The sequence below is a fragment of the Triturus cristatus genome, chromosome 10, assembly GCF_964204655.1.
Source record: "Triturus cristatus chromosome 10, aTriCri1.1, whole genome shotgun sequence".
NCBI classification, from domain to species: Eukaryota; Metazoa; Chordata; class Amphibia; order Caudata; family Salamandridae; genus Triturus; species Triturus cristatus.
Window position 1 is genome coordinate 1,225,733,547 of NC_140593.1, and position 17,611 is coordinate 1,225,751,157.

A 17,611-nucleotide genomic window follows, 5' to 3' on the forward strand; every position below is an offset into this window, starting at 1 on the left:
GGGGTGGCTGGCTGAATCTGATGAACTACTTCAAACGGTTCACAGCACTGCACGTGGGAGAGTGTCAATGGCCTGTGCATACTTCAACCAGTCACCCGTGAATGGCATGCCCTCAGCTACATGGTAATAATTGAGAGAGCAGAGAGCGACCATACCTCTTGAATTTTGCACTTAAACTTTCTAGTAATGGAAAGGGCTTAACACCTTCTGAAATGAGCATGACCAGAGATGTGCTGCTCTCCACAGACATTTGACAGGTTAATGGGCAAGGCTAGCGGGAAAGCCAGATGTATTGTCGTCATTTAAGGCGGACGTGACCCAGGTATTGGCAAGATAGAGACACTGCCAACTATGAAGATACGAACGAAATCATCACTGGGGCTCACAACATATTATTTGATAAAATAAGAAGTTTCATTTTCAAGCCACGATGTCGGTGCAACGAATTACCTATAGCACAGCAACACCGGTATAACAAGGACTGTAGGCAAACCTATTAACTCCTTTCAGCAGCAATAAAGTCCAAAAGCTACCTTCTATCCAACAAGCAAGGAAATTGGTTACGCTGTCCCAGTGGAGAGTAAGAAATGATTGGGATAAACAGCGGGACTAGTATAAGACTCTATCGTCAAATTTAATGTAACTTAATTTGCAAGTAGAGAGGCTAAAACGAGATGTTGCTAAGATATGGATCATCTTGTAGTAAACAATAGGATAATAAGATGTGAAAGGAAGGAATTTGAGATACCCGTGATGTCAGCTTGTGTTTACATACGTAGGTAAAGTGGTTAACTCACACGTACCTTCACCCTGCTTATTGTGCTGTAGCTGTTGGGAACACAATTTCAAGCCAGGAAGGCACCTAATATGGCCAATTGAAAAATCTTAATAGGATTGCAGGTCCATAAGCGCCTATTTCACCAATGCCTTGCTACCCATGCCATATTTTCCAGCCTGAGAAACAGATTTAGGTGTTGCTCTTCTCGCTCAGCCTTTCCTTGGAGCCAGGGAGGTGGGATACGTTCACAAATCTGGGTCTTTGAGCTGAGAGATGTATCCTTCGGCAGCTCAGTCAGTCATATTGGCGCTATCCGGAGTCATGATAAAAGCCGTCCATTTAGCAGTTACGTTAAAATGTTTTGCCCTGCTGAGAAATCATGCAATCCTCGCAGCAGCAGCAGCAATTCAGGAACCATGACGCTATCTATACATCGCCTTTGGAGACAAAGTGGAAATTAAACCTCCTTTGTGCTAGGTTATGAAGGGAATCGATGGGTTGACGAATTCAGCTAGGGTTCAGTTCTGGCTCCATAGGTAGGTGCTAGATCTTCCCATAATTACGTTAGGAAGATCTGCAGTGGCATCGTTAAGAAAGTTACGAATACCAGTAACGTCTAAACTGAACGGCAGTGGGGCCAAAAGACATCCTTTGTCAGTCTGCCATGGGCTTCGGAGTAGTTAATGCCGCACTTACGGGTTACAGAACAGGACCCATAATTTAGCCCACTAAAAGCTGGCTCGCAGGGGCAGGGCACCTATAACAGCGAAGGGAGGAAGGGGGGCTCTGGCAGCGACGGTAGCCTCCCCAGAGCTGTGGCGGAGTTACAGGGCGATCTGGAGGCAGAAGAGTACAGTAAGGGTACCTCTGCGACAGGCGGTACAGTAAGGGTACCCCCTGTCCGGCACAGTAAGGGTGCCCGAGCCAAGGTCCAGGAGCCGAAGGGGGTTCTGGGAAGACCGCGACGGCGCCCCGTTAGTCCTTCGGGCGGTTGGGGGGCCTGACCAACCGGGGGTGTGCCACAACACGCTCCGCCCCTGTCAGAAGGGGCGGGAGTAGGAGACAGATCACGTGACCCAGCGGATGATCTGAAAATAAATATGTGCCGCACTGCCGGGCATCGACCCACCGTGCGTGCTGGCTCACCAGGCGGGCGGAGCAGCGAGGGGCTGCTTGCCCTGGATCGCCCGTAAGATAACCCATTTATCGTCATACTTATGTTGTATGAAATAAACCTGCAGCAGTTCTTCACCCACAATGAAAGTGTCAGTGTAATCCTTGGGTGACGTCTGTGCATGCGTGTTGTGTGGAGCGGATGACGGTGTGGTCACTATAAACCACACTGCTTGTTATATTATTTGGTCTTTGCACAGCAGACTTCTGCCACTAGGGTGGCCTCACATTTTATCCTGACTTTGTGTCATTGTCGTGTTGTTTGTGTAGCACTTAGAATGCTAATGCACCGAGGGAGTAGAGGCGGGTGAAAGTGCACTGCTTGCTATGTCACTTCTGTGACTGGTATGGCCTCGCAGCGCTAGTAACCGCTGCCTCTTGTTTTATACTCTTATTGTTTTCGCATATTGGTAGGATAGTGCTTAGATAACCCGTGGCCCTTTTAAAAGCACCAGGGAGGAGAAAAGGGACAGTAAGTGTTATGTTATTTATCGGTTTCATACATCAGCCATGGCTGTAGCTCCGTGGGGGTGAGGCCCGTGAGGGAGAAGGACGTGCCCTTCATCCCGGAAACCGTGCCACCGGGTCAATCCGGGACGTCTGGTCACTGCCCATGGCGGAGACACCCCACAGTAACCTGGGTGGCGCGGTTAAGGCCCTGTGACATCTCGGCCTGGCATCCCGTGCCCGTTGCTCACCTAAGGTGTGCTCAGGGCAGGCGTGACTTCCTCCCAAAGGTATGCGTGACGCACTAGTGACCCAAGGTCAGAGGTGGAACAGCCACACCCACGCCCTTCCGAGCGCCTCGAGGCTCTGCAGCCCGCAGTGTGCGCTATGCAAGAGCACTCAGCCACTGACTGTCAACTCCGTACCTGAGGCCTTCCGTCCTATGCAAAGACGCGCGTCCTAGGCAGGGGGGTGCGCCAGTCTGAATGGGGGGCAACCTCCCTCCGTGCGATTATGGGCGCTGTCACTGTGTACAGTTCTGGGATTTCTTAATGCATTCTGGGTGTTGTAGTGTTAGTTTGTATCCATTGAATTAGATGACCCAGGAGCAATAATCTGTAGGTTAAAGCCTGCGCCTCGAAACACGGCGCGCGCCTGTGGTGGAAAGCAGTAAGGCGCTCCATGTTAAAGGAGCCGTTGAAAGAAAACGGACTCCTCTTCCCCTGTCCTGTTCCACCGACAAAAGTGATTGAAATGACCCTTTAAAAATGATTTCATCCGAAGAGGTGTCAGTCAAAGAAAAACTTTGATTTTCTTTTTGTTGTGACTGTTCCCGTTTCGAGATTGTTTTGCCCGCCATAAAACAGCGCAGCGCTATACAGGAGGGGCCAACCCTGCATGTTATTCCGCATTACTGGGACAAAACTCTGTTAGGGGCATTTGTCGTGCCGGATACATTCCGAGGCCACGGCGTCCAGTTTTTTCCGGTACAATAAGTACCATATGCCCCGACAGGGCGGATGTAACGAGGCCAGGAGAGAATTGTGCCGCACTCCTTTCACGCCAAGATCGTGCATCGAACCGACGACAGACACAAAACTAGGACGCACCCAGGGCTTTAAGTGGGCCGGGTCTCACCGGTGCTGAGCACAGGCAGTTTTTAAAGGGGGTCTCGAAACGGGTCTCTATCGGGCTCTATTTTGTGCCCTGGCCCGGACTGCCGTGAGTGCATGCACATGGATGTGCGCTGCTCACACTGCTCACTTCTCACTCCTGGAGAAGTTACGGCATGACGTCATGCCAGGTGAGCGTTGTAGGGGATGGGAAATCCTTTAAAGAGTCATTTTCTCTCTGGTTTTCCCTTCTCTTTTTGAAACTCAGGAGCAGCAGCATTGTCGTGGTGTCACCAGGGCTTTAAGTGGAGGCTTTTTCAATATTATATATAACAAGCCATAGTTGCTGCTTATTTATCTTGTGCAACTAACAACCATTGACAAAGCCAATAGGCCTGCCTTGTTGTAAGTATGATGTTACTTGCTGTATCATATATCTGGATGCAATGACAGAAACAGCAAAGCACAAGTTGGGTGGCACACTATGCTAAGCACAGAATTTTAGCTTGCGTGTTTTTAAGCCACGCCCTTGATTACATTGGCCACGTCCCCATGAGAGACCCCCCCCAGTTTTTCATCCCACTTAAGCCCTGGACACACCCCTGGCCCCCAGGTACAGCACCTGCACTACGGCTGTAGGGCAAACGACAGGCACACACTTCATCCATGCCCTCCAGCGGATATGTGCGTAAGCATGCTCCAGCGCCTTGCCAGGCGTAGGAAGTCCTGTAAATACAGGCGCATTACAGTAACATATCATCAACCCTTTGAACAGGGGCGTGTGTACCTATGGGGGCCAAAAAAGGAGCGAGAGAGGCAGAGAGAGGAAAAGGTGTACTGGGCTCCGGGGCGTGGTTTGGGCAGTAAGATGTGGACAGTGTGAGCCTCAGATTCCCAACAATCAGGCTGGCACAGAATGTTAAAATACATTATGCGACAAGCAGGGCACATGAGAGGGGCTTAAGAGGCACCGGAAAAGGAGCCGATTGCGCGTTGGTAGGGGTACGAAGTGAGAGGAGAAAACACAACATTTTGTAAAATAACCAACATTTTTAAGGCTTTCAAAGCAAAGAGCGGGAGAGGGTGTGCACATTTTTTTCTGTGTTTATCTGTAAATTCCTGGTGAAATCCGACAGACACCTCATCATATTTGACTAAAAGCACCGGGACCCAACTGTTTACTAGAAAATACATTTATTAGCAGGTGTAAAACCCTAAAGACTCCCACATGAAGCTACGCCCCTGTATGTCTCGTGCAACACAATACCTCAAGTGAGCCCTGATTGGAAGCAAGGCTCGGAGTGCATGGGGAATTGTAATCTTCAGGGAGCCAGTCTACGCGGGCTAAGAAGGAGAGATGTGAGGCGAGCAAGGAAGGTATGTGGCCGCCCAGTCCCCAGGCATGGACGCAGACACTCTGCAACCTACATATGAAACACTTAGGACCAGATGGATCAACATTGCATTTTGCGAGTCTATAATAGCGAATTTTACCGATTTGCTATTATAGAATCGCAAAATGCAATGTATGTAGGTTTTGTAATTTTTTGTTTCGATTCCTACATATTCCTTAAAAGCGAATCGCAAGTTGCGATTCACTATTAAGGAATGCCTTCCCATTCATTGCTATGGGCCTAGAGGCCCATAGGAATGAATGGGAAAGCGTTTGCAATTTGTGATTACCAAATTGGTAATCGCAAATTGCGAACACAATGACAAGGGTGATAGGGGGCCAAAAGGCCACCCTGATGCACCTCCCAAAAAGGTAAGTGTGTATATGTGGCACATACATACCCTAAGGGCATGTGTATGCGCCACATGGCACTTAGAAAATTGCAAAAGCAGTGAGTGAGTGGCCTATGGAGAAGGGAGCGGCTGCACCCAACAGCTGACCCTACACCCAGAGCAGTGAGTGGCCTATGGAGAAGGGAGCGGCTGCACCCAACAGCTGACCCGACACCCGGAGCAGTGAGTGGCCTATGGAGAAGGGAGCGGCTGCACCCAACAGCTGACCCTACACCCAGAGCAGTGAGCGTCCTTAGGAGAAGGGAGCAGCTGCACCCAACAGCTGACCCTACACCCAGAGCAGTGAGTGGCCTATGGAGAAGGGAGCGGCTGCACCCAACAGCTGACCCTACACCCAGAGCAGTGAGTGGCCTATGGAGAAGGGAGCGGCTGCACCCAACAGCTGACCCTACACCCGGAGCAGTGAGTGGCCTATGGAGAAGGGACCGGCTGCACCCAACAGCTGACCCTACACCCAGAGCAGTGAGTGGCCTATGGAGAAGGGAGCGGCTTCACCCAACAGCTGACCCTACACCCAGAGCAGTGAGTGGCCTATGGAGAAGGGAGCGGCTGCACCGAACAGCTGACCCTACACCCAGAGCAGTGAGTGGCCTATGGAGAAGGGAGCGGCTGCACTGAACAGCTGACCCTACACCCAGAGCAGTGAGAGACCTATGGAGAAGGGAGCGGCTGCACCCAACAGCTGACCCTACACCCAGAGCAGTGAGTGGCCTATGGAGAAGGGAGCGGCTTCACCCAACAGCTGACCCTACACCCAGAGCAGTGAGTGGCCTATGGAGAAGGGAGCGGCTGCACCGAACAGCTGACCCTACACCCAGAGCAGTGAGTGGCCTATGGAGAAGGGAGCGGCTGCACTGAACAGCTGACCCTTCACCCAGAGCAGTGAGTGGCCTATGGAGAAGGGAGCGGCTGCACCCAACAGCTGACCCTACACCCAGAGCAGTGAGTGGCCTATGGAGAAGGGAGCGGCTTCACCCAACAGCTGACCCTACACCCAGAGCAGTGAGTGGCCTATGGAGAAGGGAGCGGCTGCACCGAACAGCTGACCCTACACCCAGAGCAGTGAGTGGCCTATGGAGAAGGGAGCGGCTGCACTGAACAGCTGACCCTACACCCAGAGCAGTGAGTGGCCTATGGAGAAGGGAGCGGCTTCACCCAACAGCTGACCCTACACCCAGAGCAGTGAGTGAGTGGCCTATGGAGAAGGGAGCGGCTGCACCCAACAGCTGACCCTACACCCGGAGCAGTGAGTGGCCTATGGAGAAGGGACCGGTTGCACTGAACAGCTGACTCTACACCCAGAGCAGTGAGAGACCTATGGAGAAGGGAGCGGCTGCACCGAACAGCTGACCCTACACCCAGAGCAGTGAGAGACCTATGGAGAAGGGAGCGGCTGCACCCAACAGCTGACCCTACACCCAGAGCAGTGAGTGGCCTATGGAGAAGGGAGCGGCTTCACCCAACAGCTGACCCTACACCCAGAGCAGTGAGTGAGTGGCCTATGGAGAAGGGAGCGGCTGCACCCAACAGCTGACCCTACACCCGGAGCAGTGAGTGGCCTATGGAGAAGGGACCGGCTGCACTGAACAGCTGACCCTACACCCAGAGCAGTGAGTGGCCTATGGAGAAGGGAGCGGCAGCACCCAACAGCTGACCCTACACCCAGAGCAGTGAGTGGCCTATGGAGAAGGGAGCGGCTGCACCCAACAGCTGACCCTACACCCAGAGCAGTGAGTGGCCTATGGAGAAGGGAGCGGCTGCACCGAACAGCTGACCCTACACCCGGAGCAGTGAGTGGCCTATGGAGAAGGGAGCGGCTTCACCCAACAGCTGACCCTACACCCAGAGCAGTGAGTGGCCTATGGAGAAGGGAGCGGCTGCACCGAACAGCTGACCCTACACCCAGAGCAGTGAGTGGCCTATGGAGAAGGGAGCGGCTGCACCGAACAGCTGACCCTACACCCGGAGCAGTGAGTGGCCTATGGAGAAGGGAGCGGCTGCACCGAACAGCCGACCCTACACCCGGAGCAGTGAGTGGCCTTAGGAGAAGGGAGCGGCTGCACCCAACAGCTGACCCTACACCCGGAGCAGTGAGTGGCCTATGGAGAAGGGAGCGGCTGCACCGAACAGCTGACCCTACACCCGGAGCACTGAGTGGCCTATGGAGAAGGGAGCGGCTGCACCGAACAGCTGACCCTACACCCAGAGCAGTGAGTGGCCTATGGAGAAGGGAGCGGCTGCACCCAACAGCTGACCCTACACCCAGAGCAGTGAGTGTCCTTAGGAGAAGGGAGCGGCTGCACCCAACAGCTGACCCTACACCCAGAGCAGTGAGTGGCCTATGGAGAAGGGAGCGGCTGCACCCAACAGCTGACCCTACACCCAGAGCAGTGAGTGGCCTATGGAGAAGGGAGCGGCTGCACCCAACAGCTGACCCTACACCCAGAGCAGTGAGTGGCCTATGGAGAAGGGAGCGGCTGCACTGAACAGCTGACCCTACACCCAGAGCAGTGAGTGGCCTATGGAGAAGGGAGCGGCTGCACCCAACAGCTGACCCTACACCCAGAGCAGTGAGTGGCCTATGGAGAAGGGAGCGGCTGCACCCAACAGCTCACCCTACACCCAGAGCAGTGAGTGAGTGGCCTATGGAGAAGGGAGCGGCTGCCCCGAACAGCTGACCCTACACCCAGAGCAGTGAGTGACCTATGGAGAAGGGAGCGGCTGCACCGAACAGCTGACCCTACACCCAGAGCAGTGAGTGGCCTATGGAGAAGGGAGCGGCTGCACCGAACAGCTGACCTACACCCAGAGCAGTACATGGCCTATGGAGAAGGGAGTGGCTGCACCCAACAGCTGACCCTACACCCAGAGCAGTGAGTGGCCTATGGAGATGGGAGCGGCTGCACCGAACAGCTGACCCTACACCCAGAGCAGTGAGTGGCCTATGGAGAAGGGAGCGGCTGCACCGAACAGCTGGCCCTACACCCAGAGCAGTGAGTGGCCTATGGAGAAGGGAGCGGCTGCACTGAACAGCTGACCCTACACCAGAGCAGTGAGTGGCCTATGGAAAAGGGAGCGGCTGCACCGAACAGCTGACCCTACACCCAGAGCAGTGAGTGGCCTATGGAGAAGGGAGCGGCTGCACTGAACAGCTGACCCTACACCCAGAGCAGTGAGTGGCCTATGGAGAAGGGAGCGGCTGCACTGAACAGCTGACCCTACACCCAGAGCAGTGAGTGGCCTATGGAGAAGGGAGCGGCTGCACCCAACAGCCGACCCTACACCCGGAGCAGTGAGTGGCCTTAGGAGAAGGGAGCGGCTGCACCCAACAGCTGACCCTACACCCGGAGCAGTGAGTGGCCTATGGAGAAGGGAGCGGCTGCACCGAACAGCTGACCCTACACCCGGAGCAGTGAGTGGCCTATGGAGAAGGGAGCGGCTGCACCGAACAGCTGACCCTACACCCAGAGCAGTGAGTGGCCTATGGAGAAGGGAGCGGCTGCACCCAACAGCTGACCCTACACCCAGAGCAGTGAGTGGCCTTAGGAGAAGGGAGCGGCTGCACCCAACAGCTGACCCTACACCCGGAGCAGTGAGTGGCCTATGGAGAAGGGAGCGGCTGCACCCAACAGCTGACCCTACACCCAGAGCAGTGAGTGGCCTATGGAGAAGGGAGCGGCTGCACCCAACAGCTGACCCTACACCCAGAGCAGTGAGTGGCCTATGGAGAAGGGAGCGGCTGCACTGAACAGCTGACCCTACACCCAGAGCAGTGAGTGGCCTATGGAGAAGGGAGCGGCTGCACCCAACAGCTGACCCTACACCCAGAGCAGTGAGTGGCCTATGGAGAAGGGAGCGGCTGCACCCAACAGCTGACCCTACACCCAGAGCAGTGAGTGAGTGGCCTATGGAGAAGGGAGCGGCTGCCCCGAACAGCTGACCCTACACCCAGAGCAGTGAGTGACCTATGGAGAAGGGAGCGGCTGCACTGAACAGCTGACCCTACACCCAGAGCAGTGAGTGAGTGGCCTATGGAGAAGGGAGCGGCTGCACCCAACAGCTGACCCTACACCCAGAGCAGTGAGTGGCCTATGGAGAAGGGAGCGGCTGCACCGAACAGCTGACCCTACACCCGGAGCAGTGAGTGGCCTATGGAGAAGGGAGCGGCTGCACCGAACAGCTGACCCTACACCCAGAGCAGTGAGTGACCTGTGGAGAAGGGAGCGGCTGCACCGAAGAGCTGACCCTACACCCAGAGCAGTGAGTGGCCTGCTGGAGTAACATTAGACACAACCAACAGTCCTATACAAAGGTTTGGAAATCTAGAGTCCTGGATGCCATACTAATGACCCCACTGCAGGCTGAGTGGGAATGCCGCATTGATCCTCCCACAGCTGACATTACCAAGGCAGCGGCTACCTGCGACCCTGCATGCGGGAATACCACCGAATTCTGAGTTTCTTCAGAGGGCTCTTTGACAAATGGGAAATTACAGAAGCGCTATATTCCTGTGGTTATTCTCCCTTCTATGGCCCCTTTTCAACCAGAAACGTCCCCAGCTCTGGGACGCAGTATTTCTGCATTCTTTGAAAGTTGCAATTTGGCTGACTGCACCATTTCCAGATGAATGAATCATGACATTTCAGGGCCTTGTGATGGGGCCCTAACTGAGCTAGTAAAACATAGAACACCTTAGTTAAAAGAGTCCCTAAAGCAATTCTTTTGTTTGATCTCACCACGTGAGCACTCCACACTGGCAGAAGGAATGCATACACCATCACATACAAGAGGTGACCTGCTTGACCAGGTAACTGCTGCAGAGGCGGCTTGCTCTCTTTTATAGCTGAATTCACATTATGATCTATCGGGTGTTTCCGTATCTTCGATTCATAGATACTGGAATAGTGGTAGCCAAGGAAAAATGTCACAAAGACGTTTCTGTCAGACGAGTATCCAGACCGTGGTTTTTTTAATAACCAATACTGTACCGTGCAATGGCTGCCGTAACTTGGTCACCACCTTCCATCCATCTGCGTTTCATTTCTGCCTACTGGCACTCCTAAAATACAGCCGGCCTTAGTAATCTGCATCACACTGGACTTTTTCAATATTGAAATAAATGGAACTTATTATACAAGTAGTCTGGCATCTTAGAAATGGTGGACTTGGGGCCTGAAGAAGGAGACTTAAAAAGGATTCACTTCAGGTCTAAGTCAGGGTAGATCTCTTAAGGTGAGGTTTATGACATCACATGCCTCCAACATATGATCTGGTGAACTGGAGTATAAAACATGACTTTGAGAGGGGCTAGGTTGGTGTACGGCCAGGCTGAGGTTAGAGTATTTATCTCATCAAGGTATCAACGGAAGAGCTCCTAATGGTGGAGAAGAGATTCGAAGCTGACGAGTAGGGCTTGATCTTCGGCCAGAAGTAGAGTTAAGAGTTAATACCAGACGCGTTGGGATTTCTGTTGATTGACCTGCTCTTTAATCGTCATCGGTGACACCATGTCGAACCGTAGGCACATAGAGCACGGGTGAGAGTGGCACAAGTCATGGAGGTTCATGCCGGAGAGCCATTGCGGACTGTTGGGCTTGAACGAGTTGCCATTGAGAAGGTGGAATCCATTGTGCTTGGACTAAATCAAGCTCTCAGCCGATGTCGAGACTGAACACGAGTCAGACTGAACTTGAGTTTGTCGCCATCTTTGTCCTGTGATATTCTGAGCTGCGGCTCAGTAGCATCAGAGAGTGATATTTTTCTGTTCCATTTTCTCTACTTGTGAGCAGGGCTCAATGGGGTTCATATCTAAGTAGGTTTTTTTTTGTTTACACCTATTTTAACTGATAAATCTCTACCAAAGTGAATATTTGCTTTTCATTGGACATCGGAAAACACTGAAGTTTGCTGCACTTGTCCTGCTTTGGTGCCCTGTGCAGTATTTGTGCAGCTGCTCTCTCTAAGCCAGCGATGTGTAGAGCGCAACTGTCCCCACAACTGGTATCCGGGTGCTCTCTGGCCAGAGTGCAGTGCCGAGGGGGCCCCCTGGAGCTTGGGGGTTGCTGGGCCCTGTGTTACCCCCCTGTCCTGCTGCTAAGCCTCTCTAAGGTCCTCAATTGTCCACCACCTGTAGAAAGCACCATAGAGACGGCCAGTCTGATTACTTAGGAGACAGCCAGGGCTGCAAGGCCTTCCTAAAGTGCAAGAATTCTGCTGAGGACCTGATCGGGGGAGGCAGCTCATTCCACAGTTGAGCTGCTTTGTGAAAGTCCATCCCTTGTCTTGACTTTCAAAGGTATTTATGCACCTAGGTTTGCCAAGCTGCAACGGAGCTGTCTCCCCGGAGTGTCATTTTTCAGGCTGCGTTGTATTGGCATGGGGCCTTTTCCATGTAGAGCCTGGCACACATTGCACACGGCTTAGAATATAATCCTCTGTTTCAGAAGAAGCCAGGGCCGCTCCTTTAAGGCATTAGGGGGCATATGTATCAAGCCCTTTTCCCGTTCGCAAACGGGCCGATTCTCAGAATCATATATCATCCCAAAAGGCCATCACAAAATAGGGAATTGCAAAATTTGCGATTCCCTATTTTGTGAATGCATTTAAGGAATAGCAAATTGTCTTTCCTTAAATGCAACTCTGGAAGCACCCAAGTTGTGCGATTTTGCCTTAAGAAATCGCAAATTACCATCAACTTCAAGTTGGTGGTAATTTGCAATTTCCTAGAAAAATGCACTTTTTTGCATTTTTCAAAGTGCCATGTGGCACACATACATGTGCGCCACATGTGCAGGCATGCATATTTCAGGGGTGCAACAGGGTGTCCTTTTGACACCATTGCACCCTTAAATTGCATTTGCAAATAGCGAGTACCTAATGGGTACTCGCAAATTGCGAATGTCTTCCCATTCATTCCTATGGGCCTGTAGGCCCATGGGAATGAATGGGAAGATATTCCTTAATTGCGAATCACAATTTGCGATTCGCAATTAAGGAATACGTATGAATCGCAATTAATATTGCGAAACCTACATACATTTAATTCTGCGAGACCTTAATAGCGATTCCCTAAAATTCGCTATTAAGGAGTCACAAAACGATTTTTTTGATGCATATGCCCCAAGATGCCGAGGATCTGCAGGGTCTATTCAGTGCCATTTTTACTGCTACCACTTGTACTCCATAGAGTCTCTCGACCAAATAACAAGTAGCAAAGCACTGCAGTAGTCTGGTCTGCTGAGTAAGACACTGCGCACTACAAGAGCTTTGGTTTGTGTGGGCAGCAGTGGCAGCTATCACTTCCTATAATTTCCACTCAATGCATTGATATAATCTAATGTAGTGAAGTGAAACACGCCTGCATTATAAAGAAATGCAGGTTTTTGAATTTTGAAGAGTCTTCACTCCATGTCAGGTTCAGAAGTTCGGATTATGCTTTATTTTACATCACTGAAAATGACAGAATAATAATAAAACACACAGCTGCAACAACACCCATGAGGCATGGAGGATAAGAACTACAAACACATGACTGAAGACCGCAAATGAAGTATCGAGCAGTCCCATAGAAGCAGACCCCATGTCTGCTCCACCTCTTTCGTTGCTGCTCAGGGCAGCCTCCATAGGGGCCTTTCTGTCCTTCATGGGCACCTGCTCACTGTGTTTTAGAGGTTGACAGTGACAGTGGCTGTTTGCGAGGGTGCCGGCTTTGCGCGCTGCTCGTGTCAAGGCCTGCTCAGCCTCCTCCTGACCTGCCAGCCTACTCATGGCGATCTCTGCCTCTGTCAGGCTATGAGTTCGTGGCTCGGCTAGCAGCGTGAGGATTGCCTGCGAGGTCACACCGTAGACCTCTTTCTACATCGATGCCCCTTCCGGCTCTCCTCGTTCCCTCCCTACAGCGTGCCAACCATCCTCTGTCCGGTGGTGCCTTCTTCAAAGGGGGAAGTGGAGGTGGCTCACAAGACCCAAAGCCCAGTTCATGCTAAATGTGGGTCTTAGAGCAGGTATTGGTCTTCTGGGCCGTGGTTCTCTTCTGTCACAACAGTGTTTGTTAGGGACAGTTTAGGGCACTTCCGCAGTACAAATGGGTAGTAGTAGTAAGGTATAGATGCACTTAACAGTGAGCTGACTCCAACATGGCTGACAACCATGCTTGCTCCAAGCAGGGAGAGTGTATTGAAGAGTCCTATGACACAGAGCCAGAGTTTCAAACTATGGTGGACAGGGCTCTGTCCTGCTTCGGGGAATCAGCCACGTCTAAGGCCTTGAAGAAGTTGCAGGAGGCCCTTGCTCTGATCTCACAGGGTTCGTAGGCAGACCAGCAAGCAAACCCCTGCCTAATGCAGCCCCCTCACCCCCAATGCGAGGCCCAAATATAGAGCGGCCCTATTGAAAAATGTCATAGGGACTTACAGGGCAAAGGATTGGCACCACTGAATGACAAGATGGCGGGGCACAGGGGTGTCCTCCACCCCCCTTGGTGACTGGGCCAGTGTGACATGTCCGCTCAAGATGCTGCGGACACGGTCACCACAGCTTCTTACTCCTCGGACTATGGGTCCAAAGGGTGGAGGGACTGGCATCCCTCAGGAGAACAAGAAGTTAAAAAATGAACAGGCAAAACCCCAAAAGACCATGATTATCACTCACGGGCTCTTCAATACCATAGACATTACACATCCACACTTGGCGGAATGAGAACTAATGCCCAATGTGGCAACTACATGAAAAGTAGAATCAGAGAGCCTCGGAATCCGATTACTGGCTGAGTGCCTAAGCCCTCCTTTCAGAGCAAGGTCACCACCATGCTAGACCTCGCCTCTAATATGGCCACCTTCCATGAAACGTCCACTAAGAATCCCATATGGGGTATTGAGAAGCCCCGTTGTACTTGCAAGGGCAAGATTCTTGATCTTGCAGGACCTCTAAGAAAGACAATGGAGATGGCAGAACCAGCCAAAGAGTCAGGGGAACAGATAGATCTCAAAATTGTATCCGGCTGGGACCAGCAGGTGATGTGCCTACTGGGCAATAGAAACGGTGCAATTTCAACATAGCACAGACACTCTATCCTTTTAAGACTCAAAACAAGGCTGGGTGAACCAGCATCCTTGGAGGCCGACTATCAGGCTATGGGAAATCTTTCTGGAGATGCATTTGTGTGTGAACTTTCTCAATTGGTACAGACCTTCAAAGAGCTGGTCAAGGTGCACTGCTCATTTAAAAATGTTTCCACTCTACAGTTTTTGGGTGGCTAGGCCATGGTACAAGATGCTCGGCTGGCCGAGGTGACCTGCAAAATTCCTGTGGAGCCCATAATGACATAAAGTGAGGTTGGCTAGACGAGTGAGGATTCACACATTTTCCCCCCTCTAGTACCAAGGCAAGAGGTCACTTTCCCAGCAGCCGTGGCAGAGAAAGCATTAACATTGCTTTTGAAGTGCTTATCTTCTGCCCTAATTAAGTTGGGGGAGGGGGTAGAACAATGGAGTGTATACACAAATGGAAAGTGGTCTCTGCGGATGCATGAATCTTGCAGACGGTGTAAGGAATTTATATCATGTTATCATTTAAACGGGAGAGACCCCATCCTATTGTCTTCCTGAAGGAACTGGATGCCATAGTGGAGGTTCAGAACCGGGTAGACAAAGGGGGCAATTCAAAGATCCTTCTTACACTCAAGGGATTTTCTCAGCAGCCACTTTCTCTTAAGGAGGAAAGGGAATGGCTACAGACCAGTCATCACTGACAGAAGGAGTTCAATGGGTGGCTGGTTTACACACATTTCAAGATGGAAGGCATCTATCTTCTGCAAGACTTGTTATGAACAAAGTGATGGTATGGTTGGACTTGAAGGACAAATACCTTTGGTAAGAAATGGGATTATTTGTTATAGGTGACTACCTATCACAAGTAATAATCACAACCCTTGTCAGGGTGCACCCTCAAAGTCACTAAATTAACCTGAACTTAATCTCCTGGTAGCTCTGGCACAGAGCAGACTGGCTTAATTTAGGGCAATGTGTAAAGTATTGATGCTGTACCAACACAAAAAAAAGTCCAATACAAATTAGAAAAGTAGAAGTAAAATTGAATAAACAATATGCCGGGGGCGTGGCCAGCAACATGGCCGGGTAGTGGTGTTCTTAGTCAGCTCCGCCGGCCCTGACCTAATCCTGCTCATAATCCTGTCCCTCAACCCTGGAAAATTGCAAAAGTGGTGACCGGATTGTTTGCTGAGGTCGAGTTGTACCCTGAGAGGAAGTATCTGCGTATTCCGGACGAGAAAGAAGCCCCTTACGAACGTACTCAGCGCAACATAGTTCAAGATGGCGCCCCGTCGGAGCTGATCGTTGAGATGGGCAGAGGCTGCGGCAAGACTGGGCCGTGGGCGGAGGCCCGGAACGAGAAGAAGACAGTGAGCGAGCTGTGTGGCAGCGGAGGTGGGGGCCCGACAATAAGGCTGTAGTACGCCCCCTGATGGCCGGCAGCAAGGAATGGTGGAAGCCCGACCTCTCGGGTCGGTGCTTCTGCGGCTCGGCGGCAATGCGGGCTGACCGGACGAGGTCCGCTGTTGGCAGAGGGGCAGTAATCAACACCGGTGGTGGCCTGGACTGAGGGCGACGGCCCGGAGCGACAGCTAAGTGCGGTGGGCTTGAGCCTTTATATTGCTCTTTGTAGCAGGTAGCAGCGGCCGCAGCAAGGGACATGAGAGGCAGTACGCTGGACGCTGGTCTGCCCTGAGGGTCCTTCCACAAGAGGTGGCGACAGTGGACAGAGGCTGCTGGCTCGGTGGAGCGAAATATATTGGGAAGAGCTCCATTACTACATAGTGCCCTGGGGGTCAGAGGCCGGATTCCTCCCCTCCCCCGTAATCAACATTTGTACGCCCGGTGCACCCTGAGGTGAGAAACGAGGGTGATTTCTGGCAGCGCCGGCCTTGGTGCCCCTCCTGGGGAGGACATAATGGTTGCATCTGCTGGACCGCTTTTTGGAAGGCTCAGAACGAGCGGATCCAGGCCAGTTTCTCCTGGCCTTCTTAAAAGATGCCCTCCCAAACACACAGTTTTCTGCATGCTTCGTTATAGAGAGGGCACACCGGATGCCAAATGTCCGACCACCACCGGGAGCCCCCCTCCCTCGCCCCTTAATAGCCCCCTTCCAGAATTTTCAAGACCTGGGACCTAATACTCTGTGAGCTGCGGCAGAAAGGAGAAATTAAATACGAAAACACATGGGAAACTCAGAACACTTGGGATTCAATATATGCTATTATTCCCAGCCAAGCTTAAAGTCATTTTCCAGGGCACTACACAATTTTTCCAGACTCCAGAGGAAGCATGGGCATGGATTGAAGAACGACCCCCCTTGGGGCGTAGAACGTCCCAAACAAAAGACCTCCATGCAGATAAAAGACTGGGACGGAACCAGGAACGACCTAGAGAGAAACGCCAGAGGCGGGTGTTGAAGATTCGTAGAGCCACCACGGGTACGCCAATAAGACCTCTGAGGCCCAGAGAAGGCAGGCCACAAATATCAGACTCGGAAGACGACACTGCATGAGGACACGTGTTAAAGACTCCTCGAAGATCCAGTGAATATGTCACCACAGAAATGTTGGAGAGAGAAGACTCAGCAGATGCAAACAGTGAACATCTGCTACTCGAAAGCATCCAACGGCTGGAAGCTTCAGACTCAATCCGGGTAGAAACAAGTGTGCAGCAGCAACAACAACCCAGCAACGCGACGAGGACTGAGATGCAGGGGCCAGACGGCCGCTGAAAAACAGTAAGACAGTCCCTGGGCCTAGTTGACTTTGTAGACCTTTGGCCCAATAAGGGAAAGAATATTCCAATTTTATCCTACGTAACTGTATAGTTAATTGAGTTGGAGGTTGGGGGGTGGGCTACAGACCTCTTGGTGGTTTACCTGTGCCATAGATGCCATGTTGACGAATTGGGAGGTGGTATGGGTAACGGAAGAGTGTAGGGCGGGGGGCAAGTTGAGCACCGTGAATCAAGATGGGACAAGTTCATCGCAGAGGGATGGGAACTGTTTTCTTAAATTAGTTCGACTTGATACCGGGAACGGGATGGGAATGGGTGTTAACGAAAGTGCTGCTAGAGAGAGCTGGAAATGGGATGGCACACTGACCTCCTTACGATCGCAGAGGGTAGGTATACAGTAATGACATGGAATGTCAATGGGTTAGGGAACAAAATCAAACAAGGATTAGTATCTAATTATCTTACGAGACTTGGGCCTGATACAGTATCTTCTTAAAAGAGACGCACCT